Source organism: Leptopilina boulardi, unplaced genomic scaffold (assembly GCF_019393585.1).
Source record: "Leptopilina boulardi isolate dan_hultmark-lab unplaced genomic scaffold, ZJU_Lbou_2.1 LbouV2_229, whole genome shotgun sequence".
Taxonomy (NCBI): domain Eukaryota; kingdom Metazoa; phylum Arthropoda; class Insecta; order Hymenoptera; family Figitidae; genus Leptopilina; species Leptopilina boulardi.
Window position 1 is genome coordinate 2,187,640 of NW_026137784.1, and position 19,077 is coordinate 2,206,716.

Sequence of the window (19,077 nt, forward strand, 5' to 3'; positions counted from 1 at the left end):
AGACGGGAGTGACTTTCCATCGGTTTTCCAGGCCGACGAAGGTCACGACCGATATTCAGAAAATGAGAAAACGCTTTTGTCTCATTCGGGTTTTTTTTTTTTTTTTTTTTAATTCGCACCAATGACTCCCTCTCTTTTTTTCATATTTTGACATGGAAGCTTTTTCTTTGCATTTTTTTTTCTTTCCTTTTTTTCTTTGTATCTTATCAGTATAGTTAAATTTGTTTATAGTAAATTCATCTGTGATAAAACATTTTATTAAAAATTATATTTAAATTATTATTATTATTATTTTTATTATTATTATTATTAATATTATTATTTTTATTATTATTATTATTAATATTATTATTTTTATTATTATTATTATTATTATTAATTTAATTAAAATTAAATATTCTGAAATTTAAAAAATAAAAAAATATTGAAGCAAAATTTTAATGAAATAAAAATTAATAATTTTTATGATGACGTTATTTTTTGAAACGAAATTTTTTTTTTTTCGTCATGATATATGAAAGATGATAGTTTTGTTTTCAAAGAAGTATAATATTTTCTTTTCTTTTTTATTTATTTATTTTTTTTTTTTTTTAGTCTATCGGTCTTGATTGTTTGCTCGTTGTGCAAAATTTTGCATCGATCAATGTGAATTAGTAAAGTAAGCACGATTGAAATGACCTCTGTCAATATTGCAATCAATGACATGGTCATTCATTGAAAAGACTCTTACAGTTGATCCGGAAAATTTTTTTGAGCCTAATATATATGTACGTTACTTCTGGCATATTCATTTAAAAGAGATCACGTTTTTTTTCTTTTTTTTTTTTTTAATATATAAACGCGTGGCTTATTAATAAAATTTTAAGATTTCAATATATAGATGAAAAATAAATTAATCTTGTAAAATAAATTTTTTTTTTTTTTTTAAATAAATAATTTTGTTATTTACAGTTCATATATTTTTTATTCGGATAAAAAAGTTTTTGAAATGTGGTTACAATTTTTTAAAATAAAATTGTCTTTTTTAAAAATGCAAATTTGTTTCATTAAATGATATATCATATAAATTCTTTATAAAGGAGAGAAGAAAAAAAAATGTTCTACATTCTCTAATAGCTATCTCTGTTTTTTGGGTTTAAATTACTCCCATGGTGTGTGTAACGTTTTAAATTTTACACGTAGGAAGTTTGTCAACTTGGAGAGAATTTGAAAAAAAATTTTTAAAATCGTCTACTTTTTTTAAACGAATAATTTTAATTATTATTTTTATTATTATTATTAGTGCTATAAATTTATCCCTTAGAAAATCATTTTTAATTATTAATTAATTATTATTAATTTTATTAATTATTATTTATATTATTAATAATTTAAACAAATTCATTTTTTTTTACTAATATTTTTTCTTATTATTAAAACAAAGGTGATAAATAAAAATTCTAATTTTCAAAAAATAAATTTCCAATTTTAGTAAAGAACATTTTTAATTAATTATCAGGGAAATTATGTTTAGTGGTCATATATTTTTTTTGATCATTATGCTTTCGAATGTAGGTCAATTTAGTGAATTCTAAACAAATCTGTTGATTTTCTATGTACATATATATATATATATATATATATATATAATTTTGTGGTATTAAACGTAATATAGGTTTAATATATTGATTTTTCATAAAAGATAATATTTTAGGGGGAGATAAATTATTTATTATTATTGTATTATTATTATATAATTTTAATTAATGAAAGATGATTCGAAAAATTGGTAAAGAAATTTGTCGAAAATTGAGCTTAAGGTATCCCGGACAAGACCGTCGATACTGAGTGACCTTGCGGCATCGACCGGCCCTCTACCTTTTTCTCGGCCTTTCGGAGTCTAGCTACTTCGTTTCGTATATATCCCTCTCCTTTTCTCCTCCCAGATTTTCATCCCTCTTTGACTGAATCACTCGTGTCTTGCTGTGAGAGAATTTTTTTTTTTTAACTTTCACTCCCACTATATTGATATATTTTTTTAGTATTTATGTTATTTCTTGTTTATGGGAAAAATAAATTGTGATTATTTTCATTTATAAAAAAATTTTTTTTTTTATCTCCATTTTTTTGAGCATCAAATCGTTAATACAGTTACAAAGTTTAATTTCGACAGGACAATTATTTTTAATTAAATTCTTTCTTCTCTGTCTATTTTTTTTTCTCTCTCTCTCTCCTTCTCACTGAGAGAAAAAAGTATTCGTTTCCAGTCATTTCAATGTCGAGAATATAGTCGCGAAAAGACAATTGTTTAAGCGGATTTCCGTTAATTTAAAAATGCAACTCAATTCCAAGCGATCACTCAAAAAAAAAAAAAAAAAAAATTAACTTTGCATTTAATTTGCCTCAAGTCTATTTTTAATTATTCAGAGGCTAATCTCTTTATATACTTATCGTAGTGTATATTATATTCGTAGGACTTAAAAATTTGAACAAAAAGATTTTCAATAGTATAAAAAATATTATTATATTTGACATTTAATATAGTAATATAGAAAATAAAGAAAAAGGGGTAAATTTTTCATCTCTCTCAAAGAGATGTATTTTTCCTTTTTTCTTTTAGAAATTTTAGATCGTCAAGTACAGTAATTTGTCTTCATTATTTTTAATGGTTCTTGTTTTGTCTGTTTCAGGTAAGTTTCTTTGTGGTCCTAATTAATCTTCTTCGAACTAGTGCGGTAAGAAACATTATTACTCTTATAGATACTTATATATATATATATATTATATGTTCTTTATGTGTCTTAACATTTTTTAAAATTAATCTTCACTTCCAGTAATTGGAAATTTTGCTACATATATATTTCTTTTTTTAAAATATATTCTGCAAGGAATATTTCTTATTTTTTACACTAAAAAAAAATTTATTTGATTCAAATACCGGTGTATTTGGTTATTATCAAATAAATATTTATTTGAATCAAATATATAGTATTTGAATCAAATATTTCAGTATTTGAAGCAAATACAATTTATTTGATTCAAATAAGAAATATTTGATTCAAGTAAATATTTATTTGATAATAACCAAATACACCGGTATTTGAATCAAATAATTTTTTTTTCAGTGTATTTTCAAATTGATATTGAAAATTAATTTTACAAATTACGAATTTGTATATATATTTTTTTAATACAAAAATAAATTAAATATCTCTCTCTCGGATGTAAAAATGAACTTTTCTTCTGACCTTCTATATTTGAAGAGGTTCTGTCGTACTTTTGATCGATTTTCTCTCGCTAATTACGAAAAAAAAACATTTTTTCATTAAAAAAAACAAACTCAAATTATATTTAAATAGTGTCTGGAAAAATTAAGAAAGAATTTAGATAGTTTTTTTGGAATTCTATACCGGGTAAAAATTTTGTATCTTAAAATAAGATTAATTTGTTTTAAATTGAAAAAAAAAAATTTATTTTTGATTCAAATAATCGGTTATTTAAACCCAATAATCAGTTTACTAATAATCATAATAATAACGTATATTTTTTTTCAAATAAATAAATAATTATTTTTTCAATAATTAATTGTTAAAAATATTATTTTTATATAATTATTTGTTAAAAATATTATTTTTATATATAATTATTGGTTAAAAATAGTATTTTTAAAATAAATATAAAAATACATTATTTTGACTTCAAAATGGAAAAAAAAAAATTTATTTGATTCAAATAATCGGTTACTTGACTATTATCAAATAAATATTTATTTAACTGTAACAAATTGCAATTTAATTGATTGAAATAATAATTATTCAATAAAAATAAATAAATTTGATATATAATAGTCAAGTAACCGATTATATTTGAATCAAATAAATTTTTTTTCGCTGTGTTATAGACAATAAATAATTTTTTAATAAAATTCAACTTTTTAAAAATTGATAAAAATAAAATTACATTGAAACACATAAGTTTAATTTTGTTTTTTTTTGTATTTAAAAATTCGAAAATATGCAAATAACTTTTGTTTCAATTATTTATCTAATTTTTTTCTTAAATTACATTTGTTTCAATTATATAAATTATTGATTCGAATACGTAGTTTATTATATATAAATTGAATTAAAAATTTAGTTGGTTCAAGGAAATATTTAAAAAATAAATAAGTAAATAAATAATAAGTAAATAAAAAATAATTAATAAATGAATAATAAATAAGTAAATAAATAATAAATAAAGTAAATAAAAAATAATTAATTGAAAATTAAATAACTAAACGATTCTTTGAATTGAATATATTTTTCTTTATCAGCGTAAAATAGGGTTTTCTTTATACTTAATTTTTCCTTTTTATTTTGTGTATACGCATTTATCTCGCCGAACGTGATGAATAGGTGAAAATAAACGTTGTCCATTGGACTTGATTAGACCATCGCTCTCGGTGAATATCCTTGTTGGGCCTTCGGACGTTGTGTACAATCAGTCCAATAGAGTGTAGTTTAAGGTGGTGGTGGGGGGGGGGAAGAGTCGCTCTGGGTAATGTTACCGTTACCGTGAAGTTTCACGGAGAAATGGTGAGGCTCGGTCATCCGTAGGAGGGGTTGGAAAATGAGGGTGAGTTGCGCGCTTCCGCTCACCTCTCTCTCTCTCTCTTTCTCTTTCTCTCTCTGAATACTGCCGAGAGGGCTCAAGATACGCCAGTTACCCCGCGACGATCATTCCGCGAGGATTACTCGATTTTCGCGATTTTTCTTCTCTTTTTACTCAAAAAAAAAAAAAAAAATTTCCCTCCCCGTCACATTTTCAAAAAAAAAAAAAAAATGAAATGGAATTTAAAAATCCATTTTTCAACCTTATAGGGTAAGCATTATCGTAAAGGGGGGAAAAAAAGAAATTTTTTTTTCTTGTCACAATCATTGCAATGTTTATAAATTTATTTATTTTTTTTTTTTTTGATTGACTTGCGAGAAAATTAATCCACGATGCTGTGGAAAAACACTTTCGTTTGACCCATTTTTTTTTCCTTCTTGTTATTTCCTCGATAAAATTGAATTTGAATAAATAACAGCTTCGACATTTTAGAATGAATTTTTTTGACGTCCTCGATTAAAAGTTATTTGATCCTTCTCTCTAGTGAGGATAAATAAAAATATAATTTTTCTGCGTGAAAAGAATTTATTGAAAAATCTCTTTGTATATTATAAATATATATATATATAATATATATTTTTTTCAATTCTTTCATTGAAGGGGTTTTGAGCTCTCAAATCGATTATCCGATACGACCTTCTTATTAACCAATGACACAATTCATGAATCGAGCTATATATTAATAGGCCTAAAAATTCAGACTCCCGATTCTCTTTTTAATAAGCTGTGTCCTTGAAATTTTAATCAGCTTTCAACTTGGTTGGGGGCGAGAAGGGGGGGGAAAAAAAAGATATATCGATTTTTCATGAGAATATAATTTTCCAAGGAGTAGTGTTTAAAGACCAGTTCATTTTATAATATTCTTTTTCATATACACTGTGTGTGAATCAGTGAACAAATTAAGAGACATCTTTGTTGATAATAATGGGATTGTTTCTGCATTAATGTCGTGTTAATTTGGTGTTAAACATGCGATAGCGATAATGCAATCAGTGCCGGCACGCCGCAGCAATTAGTTATCTTTGTACATGATCGTTATACTCATATATATATATATATATAAATGTGTGAAACTAATTTGTCAAAAATTTTAAATTTTTACCTGAGAGATAAAGTTTATTTTTTCTTTTTTAATTAGTGACTGATTAAAGTCTTTTATAATTAATTTTTTTTTAAATTGTGTCTAAACCTTTTTTTTTATTCCTTTGACTATTACACTGAAAAAAAAGGGTTTGGTATTGACAACTAAACGTTTGGTTGGTATTTAAGGAACCCAAATTTTTTTGTTGAATCAATTTTGGTTGTTCCAATTAAACTTTAGTTAGGACAACAAAAATCGTTTTTTCTAATTTTGGTTGTGTCAAACAATTTTTTTGGTTGAGACAATTAAAATTTTTGTTGATTCAATAAAAAAATTTTGGTTGCTTAAATACCAACCAAACGTTTAGTTGTCAATACCAAACCCTTTTTTCAGTGTAGGGTACTTTAATCGCCTAATTTTTGCATAATTTCAAATTAATTTAAATTAGAAATACGGAGTTGAGAAATATGAAAAAAAAATTAGTGAAAAAAAGTCAATTAATTTTTTTTTTATAATTATTGTTCCAATTGTATATATTTTTCATTTTTGTTTATTTATTTTTGAATTATAATTTTCTCTAAAACTGCTAATTTCACTTTATAGTTACTTTTAGTATTATTTAGTTTTCTAAACTATAATAATCGTAAATTTTACTTAAAAAGGATATATCTCAAAAGTAATATCTTAAAAGATAAAAGTTATTATTCTCAAAATATTAAAGCATAGAAATTAATTAATAATTTATATTTTTTTAATTTCTATACTGAAAAAAAATTATAATTTAACTCAATTAAAATGCAGTTACTTGACTATTATTAAATAAATATTTACTTGAACCGAATAATTTTTATTTGAATTAAATAAACTGCGTATTTGAAACAATAATATCTGTAATTATTACCATGGAAAAAAAATATTGCGATATATGTTTCACCAAAACAACGAAAATTTTCGCTATTCGAGAGAAACAGGATAAAGATTTTTTTTTTTCAATGTTTCATACAAATAAATATATTTACTTGATAATAGTCAAGTATAAGCGATTAATTGAATCAAATAAATTTTTTTTTCATTTTATATTTCTTATGTAAATAAAAAAAAAAAAAAAAAAATTATATAATAATAGAAAATTGACGAATAGAATTTAAATAAAATCGTGTAATTTTAAATTCAAAAAAATTGCACAACGACAATTCAATCTGATATTTTTGTTCTGCTCGGATTCGTAAAAAAAAGAGTGTTGGATTATTCTGTTTCATTTTTTTTTCGTATATATAGTTAAAGGTATTTGCGGTGAGATTCATTTGCAGTAGAATTCTGTCAAGTTAAACCAGTTTCTGTAGGGTAACAAGGGTAGCATTTCGTCCTCCATGCATTATATATATAATACATATATATATATGTGTACTATTCCTCACATCGCTATATACATACATTAATTACGTCCATTTTACACACACGTATATACATTTAACAAAATTCCCTTTGCTGCAAATACCCTTATATCGTATATATATATATATACTGATGTAATATATGTTATAATCCTATATCTATACCCTTTATAGTTATACCTTTGACTATCATCGAATTACGAAAGCGGCAAAGGCGTCCAATTATCACTTCGAGTGGAAACAAGCTTTGAAAACTATACTCGGAAAAAAGGGCAAAAGATGAAGAAAAAAAAAAGAGTAAAATGTTGGAAAAAAAAAAAATTCTTCTCTTGTGACTTAAGTTTTGCATGCCTTTTTTTCCCCCTGTATAGACGTTGTGACATAAGACTTACTACTCTTTTTTTTTTTTTTTTTTTTTTTTACGTCACTATACGAATTTGCTCACGTATAAGGTTTCTTCACGAATTGATTTCTAAAAATAGATGCATTTTGAGTCCTAAATTCAATTTACAGGAAAAGAACAAACAATCTGACTTGTTTAGAATTAAAATTCTGTATTTATTTGAAAAAAAAAAATTTTAAACGAAAAAAAATTAGTGTTTTTTTTTAAATTAACTAAAGATTTTTGTAGCAAAAATTAAAAATCAAGTCTTGTAAATTGTTTTCTTAACTCTCTTTTGATTGTTTCTTTTTTTTTGAGAAACAAAAACTTTACACTCTTTTCAATTTTATTCTATTTGTTTAATTAAACTTTCCAAACCGAATAAACTTTTGCACTTCTTTGCAAAATAGAGGCAAAAAAAAAAAAATTGGTAGATTTTTTAAATGAAAAATGATTGGTACAGTGACAATTGGATTTTTAATATAGAACCAACAGATCTGATTTGTTGTAACAAATTTTGTTGTTCCAACAATTCGAAATTGTGATCCCTAACGACAACCAAACGTTTGGTTGGTATCACAGAAAATTAAAAGGCATTAAAATAATAAGCGTTGCAGCTTATTTTAATACCTTATAATTTTCTGTGTATTTAAGCAACCAAATTTTTTTTTATTGAATCAACAAAATTTTGGTTGTCCCAATCAAACTTTAGTTAGGACAACAAAAATTCTTTTTTTCTAGTTTTGGTTGTGTCAAACAAATTTTGATTGAGACAATTAAAATTTTGTTGATTCAACAAAAAAATTTTGGTTGCTTAAATACCAACCAAACGTTTAGTTGTCAATACACTGAAAAAAAAATTTTATTTGATTCAAATACCGGTGTCTTTGGTTATTATCAAATAAATATTTACTTGAATCAAATATTTCTTACTTGAATCAAATAAATGGTATTTGCTTCAAATACTGAAATATTTGATACAAATATTATATATTTGATTCAAATAAGAAATATTTGATTCAAGTAAATACATAAATTATTGGTTCAAATACAGTTTATTTAATACAATTATTTGGTATCTAAAATTATTTGGTTCAAATAAACATATTTATTAAGTTAACTAATCGATTATTTAAATCAAATAATTTTTTTCATTGTAACTAGAATTTTATTAGTTTAATTAATTGACGGAAAGTGAATCTTGAGACTATATAGAATTGCGGTATTAGTATATATAACTATATATAAAAGAGGTTATTATAGGAAAGCAAAATGCAATCGTTGAAATATAGGAAAAAGGACATTGTCTGCGCGACGACAAATAGGTTTCGATCCAAAGAGATGAGAATGAGATGAGAGAGGTAAATAATTCATCGACAAGATCTAGGCGAGAGTTGCACTGAGGTTTATAGCTTCTCAATCCGCGGATAAGTGCGTCGGGAAATCTCCTCGAAATGCACTTGGCTTTTGAAATCGTGCCAACTTCGAACGAGGGGGATGATAACCTTCACCCCCTCACCCCCCCTCCCTTTTCTCTCCTCTCAATTCAAACTCGAACGAGAACGCTTTTACATTAACCAGACTTTTGTATGTGCACGGAAAGTGTCACTAGAAATTTTACATACTCTCTAAATCTGAATTAGTAAAAATGTTTACTAATTTGAATTAGTGATTCACTTTTTGCTTCTGAATTAGTAAAATTTTACTAATTGTTAGTAACTTTTACTAACAGTAAAATTTTACTAATTATTAGTAACTTTTACTAACAGTAAAATTTTACTAATTAAAAGTAAATTTTACTAATTAAAAGTAAATTTTACTAATTAAAAGTAACTTTTACTAACAGTAAAATTTTACTAATTAAAAGTAACTTTTACTAGTAACTTTTACTAACAGTAAAATTTTACTAATTAAAAGTAACTTTTACTAGTAACTTTTACTAACAGTAAAATTTTACTAATTAAAAGTAATTTTTACTAACAGTAAAATTTTACTAATTATTAGTAACTTTTACTAACAGTAAAATTTTACTAATTAAAAGTAACTTTTACTATAACAGTAAAATTTTACTGTTAGTAAAATTTTACTAATTAAAAGTAACTTTTACTAACAGTAAAATTTTACTAATTATTAGTAACTTTTACTAACAGTAAAATTTTACTAATTAAAAGTAACTTTTACTAACAGTAAAATTTTACTAATTATTAGTAACTTTTACTATAACAGTAAAATTTTACTAATTAAGAAGCAAAAAGTGAATCACTTATTCAAATTAGTAAACATTTTCACTAATTCAGATTTAGAGAGAAAAAAAATCTCTCTGATAGGATTGTTTCTAATTTTATATGATTTTGTTTTTTTCTATTAAAAAAAAAGAAAAAATAATTTAATAGAATCTTGAGGTAAATTTAATTTAAAAAGTAAATGCAAAATCTAATTAAATATAATTAGTAAAAATTTTAATTCTAAACAAGTATGAGAGAATGTGCATAAAATCCTTAGTCATGCTTCTATAAAAGAATTACATGTTCTTTTTATATAAAGATAAAGGACTTATTAATAGTCATATATATATATATATATATATATATATATATATATATATATATATGAATAGGAAACATCCATGGAAATTAATTATTCGATATTCATATATAATGGTCATTAATTATGGTTCACTTGATGAATGGTCTTCTCATCTTTGTCTCCTCACTTTTCATTCTATGTTTATTTTTCAAATACGCTTATTTCTTTTGAAAAAATTTTTAATCCGATATAAATGCAGTGCTTTTCAACTCAGAAAAAAGTTTCTTTGAAATAACCAAATTTCAATTGTATTAAACAAATAAATGTATATATACAGGTTAAATAAACGATGTTCATTTTATTTCAAATTTATTAAATTCTTTATCTGTGTTCGTATATAAAATTCATTAAAATAAACTAAACGTATTATTCAAATATTTATTCTAAAAACAAATTTTGTTTGAATCAAAATAATTTTGTTTGAAATAATCTTAAAAAATTGGGTTTAAAAAAAATAGTATATATTTGGTTCAAATAAAACGTATCTATAATGTCTCGTGGTTTTTAGCAGATGCGGGTTTGTTATAAATATTGAGCCTCAAGGAATATATTCATACTATTATTTTTCAAAATGAATATGCAGAATCCAATAATATTCGAGAAATATTCGTTCAAAAAAAACTTTTTATCGAGAGTAAATTTATTCTTGTTTGAAAAAAGATTTTTTTTTCTAGAAATTCTACATGTTTCGATCTGTTTGGATTTTATTCTATTTTATTATTCGAGTTTATAGGAAATTTTAATTGGAATAGTTTTTATAAAGCAGAAAAAAAGTTGTGGCAGTCCTTTTTTTGTGTAGATTTTAATGTTCTGTAAAATTTTGAACTTAGATTTTTTATAAAAATAGTTAAAATATTTTTTGCTTTAACAATATTGTATAATATTTGATTGATATTTGTAGAGTAATTTTTGAATAATAATGATAATTATTATAGAGCTTTAATGACGCAATTCTTTATATACTCTTTGTTGCATTTAACTTCGTCACTTTTCACATTAATTGAAAGTTTATCGCACAGAAAACTTAGACTAATTGCTTTCATTTTAAATAAAACGTTACTCTCGTATACTTTTTTTTTTTTTCTAGAACAGTTTTTATTCTGAATTATTCAAAGTAAGATATATTTAAAGTTTCAAAATTAATTTAAGAGTGAAATATATTTAATTTTTTAGAATTGGTTTATCTTTTCTTAGTAAAATTTTTTTCAAAGACTTAAAAAAAAATTGACGAGGGAAAAAAGAATGTAATGGGAAAATCTTAGATTTCTCTCTCTCTCTCGTTCTCTTATCTAATTCTCGTTAGATTACAAGGATTCTAGGGCGTTACCTAATTCCTATATATATGTATATAGTTTATCGTACACATTGTGGACTTTCAACACATTGTGCAGGATTTATCCGTACGTAACGACCGGTGAAATGGCGGTGGTTGGTGTCGGAAACGATTTCTCTGAGAAACGAATACGACGAGATTTATTGCATTATAACCCTGTGCGACGCAAGAAAATTTCTTAGTGAGTTTTTCGTTTAGAAAAAAAAAAGGAAAAATTACCAAATAATTAGAAAATAGGTCGTGAAATTCATTTTGAAAATAATAAATAAATTTAATTTAATATAATAAACATAATAATCTGGTTTGTTATTAACAACAAAAATTTGCGTTTTCACTACAAACCAGATTTGTTCTACAATCCGGTTATTATACACTGAGAAAAATATGCTCAACAGCATTTCTGCCAAAGGTATAAAAATTATTGATTCAAAAGCATATGCTATTAAATTTGTAAAATATTTTATAGATTCTATAGCATATATGCTTTTGAATTAATAATTTTTATACGTTTGGCAGAAATGCTATTGATTCAATAGCATATTTTTCTCAGTGTATATTTAACAATTCCTTTTTCTTCGTGTAATGAATTAAATGGTATTCTTTATGAAACGATTTAAAAGAGAAAACAATAGAAGAGGCGTGAAAGTATATATTTTTAGATTCTAATGAAAAATATATTGTATATATATAAAACTTATTCCTGCAAGTTTTATAAAGTTCTGACACTTTTTTCTTAACTTTTGCTGTATTGCAGTTTAAACTATATATAGATTTTTTTCTATATTCCTTTTATGAAACTTTTCCTAAATGGTTTCATAATGGTTGAAATTTTAATTAAAAATCATTTTATTTAATTATTTATGGTGTTCTTTAAATTTAGAAAAAAAATCGTGGTAAATTTTTTATATATTGAGTGTAGTAGTCAAATTTATCCAACAAATTAACATTTGCAATTGTGTCTCTCATTATATATCTCAATCATTATGTGTAGGGAAAATATTGGTTAGATGCCAAACAATTTTACTTGTTTGATCGTAAAAAATGTGTTTAAATTATATATATATATATCAAAGCATATGCTGGCCAAATGTCGTGTTGTTCTTCTTAAACTGGTTTTAACTTGTTGCAGTAGTATATAACTAATTTTGTACAATAATTCCCAGTACATTGTACTAACAATTATTAATCGTATATATAACTAAATTTCGAATAATCTCGATTCAAAATTTATGCACTATTTGCTTTTGATTTATGTACATACTAATAATTAGATTTAGATCTAAAATTACACTAATATGCGGCAGAATATTAATATTCTTTGTATTACATAGAAAAATAATTATTTGATTCAAATAATTAGTTAATTGCCTCAAATAATTGTAAATAAGTAATATCAAATAATTATTAGAGTCAATTTAAAGGGTATTTATTTTAAATACAGAAATAATTTCGAATATAGTTTAATTAACTCAAAAATTATTTGGTTCAAATTAATATATTTATTTGTTAATAAAGTAATTGATTATTTGAATGAAATATTTTTTTTTTCATTGTAGAAAAAACCGCTGTTAAAATTTACATATTTTTTTTTTTTTAAATACAAAATTTAAGTTGTATAGAATTAGCGCGAGGGAATTTGTAAATTAGTATTATCTGATAAAATCAGAGATGTATTTTTCCGCATCTATTGTATGATGTATATATATATATATCCCGCGGGATTCGCGATATAAACGCGATTGGGAAAATGTCAAACACTTTCACCGACCTAGTGACCCTGTTCCTCTTGAAGATCGATTTCGTCAGATTTCCATCGAAAATGAAACGCGAAAAAAATTTAAGGGAAGGAATATATATATATAGTAACTTGTAAATTTCGTGTTACTGCGGATATATTGTTTGCGTTTATTTCGTGTTTGGGATTTTATCTTTATCAAAGTTTTCCACTGTGTGTAAAAATAGTTATAAACTTTTATATGGTGCAAAGAAATGTTTGGAATTTCAATAGATCGAGAAAAAAGTAGTTTTATTTTTCAAAGGAAAATATAAAATAAGGGCGACGATTATACATATATATACATATTGTATATAATTTGTTGTAGATTTTTAAAAATATTTGACGATTTTTTAATTAATTAATTCTTTAATAATTCTTATATTTATTTATTTAGCTTCAGCCTTTCGGCCCAGAATTGGACTTGATTTAATACAAAATTAAATTAATAATTCTTATATATCATTTAATATAATGAAAAACTAATAACTATATATTGAAAAAGTTTCCCTTATATATAATTCTTTTTTTTTTTTCTTTTTTTTACCTTGTCACAATCCCTTAATTATAGAAAGCACACGTGAAAGAAAGGAAAAATTTGATTTCAGTGGCAAAATATTTAGTAGAGGAAGAAAGTGTATATAGGGTGAATTTTTATGACGAGGGGGAGAAAAGAAAGTTTTCTATTGAGTTTTTAGTTTCTTTTTTTTTCACAAAGTTTCTTTTATAGTATACGAATGAGAACGAAGAACTCGGCAATTGTAACAATCCCAATTATCTTGAAAAAAGGTCACGATGATCGGGTAACTTTGTAGTATTGTGTTTATATATATATATATAGGTATAAAAAAGAAGCATGAATACTTTTTTAAAAGCCTCAAGCAGCTAGATACAAAACTGGAAAAAGCATCTTGGAACTTACAAGTTTCTTGGGACACAAGTTTTTCCATAGATTTCGTTCTTTATATTTGTAAAAGTCGCTCGAAAGTTAGACCTTAAAAAGCTTTTTTTTTCACTTTTATTTTAAATTGTATTCTACCTATTTTATCGAAAAAGTCAGTTTGTTTTTAAAAATAATCAATTGACTAAAACAATTTTGTTATACAAGAAAATGAGCAGATTCTACTTTTATTTCCTATAATTCTTGAATTTTTCAATAATTTAGCTTCTAATTTCTGAAAAAGTATTGTCTTAATTTTTCATTCTATGCGTCAATTTCATTGTTTGTTGAAAAAAAAAAGAATTTAAAAATTACTTTCAATAGGGGATTTAGTTGCAATTATTCTTATCGGCTCGATTAAGAATAAGGCGCATCAGATGATTACGTGACTGTTTGAACTGACCTATCACCGTTCATTTGCTGAGTCAATGTAAATATTTTGTTTGTATCTTGAATAGAGAAACATTTATCCCCCTCAGACTTGCAATACATGCACGTGACTCATATTGGATTACAATGAATCCTCTTACTGTTTCTTCAAGGTTCTTCCGTCGCGACCTTTTGTCATTCTGGATGAAAAAAAAAAATTCTTTACAATTTTCATCCCTTTTTTTTTCTTTTATTTGTAATTTCTTTTTCTTTATTTGTAGTATTATTTTTAAATTATAAAACTAATTTTTTCGGGGAAATTTTCATAGTTATTTTTGTTTCTTGTTTCCTTTAGGAAAAAAAAAAAAAAAAAGATTTTTCTCTCAATACACGTGAAAAATGCTTGCTACGTGTCAAATCAAATAGAAAATGTGTCGGTGAGAGAGAATTCATGTGATCGAATATTCTGTCCACGTTTCTGATAAAACAAAAGGGGCTTGTTTACTTTTCTTTCTACTGTCAATATTTTTTCGATGCTACATCGTTACTCGATCTGTAACAAAATCATAAATTCACACGTAAACAGAATATATTAATAATTTTCGAGGGGGTTTATCGACATTCAATAAAATCTAGAATTTATATATATAATATATATAAATTTTTCCATTTTATTTTATTATTTTACTTTAATATTAATGTATGTGTTTTATATTAAATTTTTATTCATTAGTTGAGAATTAGCTCACTATTAACAAAATGCAACATAAAATTTTATATCGTTAATACCGCTGAAAAAGCCATTTTCTAAAGTAAAGAGATATATTCTCTATAATCCACTTATATTGAACGCAGAGAGAATTTTTTTTTTTGTTTAATTTAAAAGAGAAGTATTATTATTAGCAAAAGTTTATTAAGGCTAATGGTTGGAAAATTTAGAAAATATTTGTAGAATCAATTGCGAGTAGTTTAATTTGTTGGTATTGAAGATGCAGATTTAGATATTGGTATAGTTTTTATCATTGTTTTGTTTAAATTTTAATATTTGCAATTGTTATTGTATGGGGACAATAGCTTTTTGTTTTCTTTTAGATATGGTCATTTCAATCAATGTTACAAGAAATTACAGTAAAAATTTCGATTCAATTTTTTTCTGATAAGTTTGGTTTTACATATAGTGGTTTTTTAGTTTTAGATGATGGTATACTGAAACAAAATTCTAGTTAGAATATATTTAATAGTACCTTCTAACCAGAATTCTGGTTAAATTAACTAGAATTCTGGTTAAAATCACTAGAATTCTAGTTAAATTAACTAGAATTCTAGTTAAAATAACTAGAATTCTAGTTAAAATAACTAGAATTCTAGTTAAAATAACTAAAATTCTGATTAAAATAACTAAAATTTTTATTAAAATAACCAGAATTATAATGCTTATTATACCGTAAATAAAATTCAATTTGGAATAACCAGAATTCTGGTTAATCTAATCAGAATCATAATGTTAAATATTGCCTAACCAGAATTGTGGTTAATCTAACCAGAATCATAATGTTAAATATTGCCTAACCAGAATTGTGGTTAAATTAACTAGAATTCTGGTTAAAATAACTAAAATTCTGATTAAAATAACCAAAATTTTGATTTAAATAACTAGAATTATAATGCTTATTATACCGTAAATAAAATTCAATTTGGAATAACCAGAATTCTGGTTAATCTAATCAGAATCGTAATGTTAAATATTGCCTAACCAGAATTGTAGTTAATCTGACCAGAATCATAATGTTAAATACAGCCTAACCAGAATTCTGGTTAAATTAACTAGAATTCTGGTTAAAATAACCAAAATTCTGCTTTAAATAACTAGAATTCTGTTCAGTTAGTTGAAATGACTAGAATTCCGGTTAAGTTAATTAGAATTCTGGTTAAAATAACTAAAATTTTGATTTAAATAACCAGAATTATAATGCTTAATATACCGTAAATAAAATTCAATTTGGAATAACCAGAATTCTGTTTAATCTAACAATAATCATAATGTTAAATATTGCCTAACCAGAATTCTGGTTAAATTAGTTATAGAATTCTAGTTAAAATAACTAAAATTTTGATTTAAATAACCAGAATTCTGATTAGCCCAACCAGAATTATAATGTTAAATGTGACCTAAACCAGAATTCTAGTTAGAATAATGAGAATTTTGGTTTGTCCAACTAGAATTTTTTTCAGTGATAGCAAAATAATGATCTACAGTTTGTAATTGCAAATGTGAATATTTTTTTTTATTAAATATAAAAAGTAGTTTCAATTTTAGGATTGTATTCAATCAAAAGTGATTTTCAATTAAGGCCTGTAACTAATTGATTGATTTATACTCCATCTTCATTAGAAATCCGAGAAGTTTTTTTTTTTTTTGTTTTTTTTTGTGTACCTGAACCCTTGTCAAAAAGAGTACTATATGTTGATCAGAGGGAAGAGACAGTAGTGGGTGGGGTAAAAAGCGATAGGGGATGTGTTTAGGGAGTGGGAAACAAGAAGGAATGGAATATAGGGGTTTGGGGGGAGGGTGGGTGAAACGGCGACCTTGACGTCACCTACACCGACGCACCCGTGTGTCCCTCCTCCAATTCCTCCACCAAGCGGCCTACCTATCTAGACTGGAAGCTTTTTAGCCCCCAGCAACAAGCCACCCCCAGGCATTGTGCGCGGATTGTCTCGCGAAGTAGGCCGACTACCACACCACCGTCGCCATTATTGTTGCCACAATCAGAAAGTCCTATACTCTCTCCCTCTCTCTTCTAGGCTGCAATTGCATAGATAACATGCCTTATTCTCTCTCTCTCTCTCTCTCTCTCTCTCTCTCTCTCTCTCTTGGTGTGACAGTTGTTGTCTCCAAGCCTATACATTAATATATAGACAAAAAGCACACGGATCGAATGTATATATTCTCTATTTCCAGGTTTAAACGCGTGTAGAACACCCTCTATGGCCCACATATATATATATCCCTACTTCCTTTCCAGTAAAACACTATATATCCTCTTTCCCCTCCCATTAAGAGTGAAAGCTCCTGTCCCCCTTGACCTCGAAAACCTCTCTTATATGTATAGGCGTGCTGATAAGAGATTACCATAGCGATAACTAGTTGGATGTACACCTGTTTTGGAGATTTTTATGATAAGATTTTCTAAAATATGTCCAACACTCAGAGAAATGATTTATTTGAACTAAATAAAATATATTTGAGTTAAATAAACGTATATTTGTCTCAGAGCCTAGTAACTTATTTATTTGGCGTAAATAAAAATTTTATTTGTCAGAAAAAAAAATTTTCTTTGGCTCAAATAAATTTTTTATTTCAATAAAATATATTTGCAACAAATAAATGAGTTAGTAGGCTCGGCGACAAATATACCATTTCTCTGAGTGAAAAAAAAGGATAATAAGGAAAATGAAAATTGGAAATAAAATTGTTAATTTAGAGCATGCAATGAAAATAAAAAATTTATTTGATTGAAATAATTGGTTACTTGACTATTAAAAAAAATAAATATTTACTTGAACCAATAATTTTGGTATTTAAAAAAAAAAATAGAATTATTTTTTATTTTGCAATTATTTGGTTCAAATATAAATATTTATTTAATAATAATCAAGTAACCGATTATTTGAATCAAATAAATTTTTTTTTCGTTGGAATTCTGTTGATTCAATAGCATATTTTTCTCAGTGCATATGTTGCATTGTAAAGTCAAATTATATATATATATGTTCTATAATTAAATAAAATTTTGTTAGAAGCAAAAAAAAAACATTAATTAATTACAACTACTGTTACAATTGATTTTGTCTTTGTTTTACATTAAATATCATAGCTTAACCTAGCTTTACACAACTCAATTTATATGGGCATTCATATGACTCTTTATGTCACTACACTGAAAAAAAAAATTTAATTGATTCAAATACCGGTGTATTTGGTAATTATCAAATAAATATTTACTTGAATCAAATATTTCTTATTTACATCAAATATATAATATTTGATTCAAGTAAATATTTATTTGATAATAACCAAATACACCGGTATTTGGATCAAATAAATTTTTTTTTTTCAGTGTATTATTAAGTACTTTGTACGAAAGTGTTTATTTGAAACCCGTTTATGTTTGAAATAATAATAATAATAATTTATGTATGAATTAAAAAAAAAATTTAATTGTAAATTATAAGTAAAATTCTTAAATAATTAGTGTTCATTAAAAAAAAAAAAAAGAACGCCCCCGGGTGGGCTCGAACCACCAACCTTTCGGTTAACAGCCGAACGCGCTAGCCATTGCGCCACGGAGGCAGTTGTGAGTTTTTTCTTACTTATCAAACCCCAGTAAATATATATTATCAAAAGTTTATTTCATTTATTTACTAAGTAAATCAATTTAAATAACATAAAAATAATATCAGTTAACATAATTTTAATATAATTGTGAAACATTTCTCACTATTTTTTTCTTTACATTCTTTATAGAATTAAAAGAATTTTTTACATATTTATTATTGTTATTATTATATTATTATTATTATAT

The 19,077-nt window shown here is 24.8% G+C and overlaps 1 protein-coding gene and 1 non-coding gene across 3 annotated transcripts in view; one reads left to right on the plus strand and one right to left on the minus strand.

Annotated features, from left to right (window-relative positions):
• LOC127280108 (TLD domain-containing protein 2) overlaps nucleotides 1–19,077 on the plus strand; it is a 140,743-nt gene that overhangs the window by 3,376 nt on the left and 118,290 nt on the right. The window lies entirely within an intron of this gene.
• Trnan-guu (transfer RNA asparagine (anticodon GUU)) lies at nucleotides 18,773–18,845 on the minus strand. The gene has a single exon. It is a non-coding gene; the product is annotated as a tRNA-Asn (tRNA).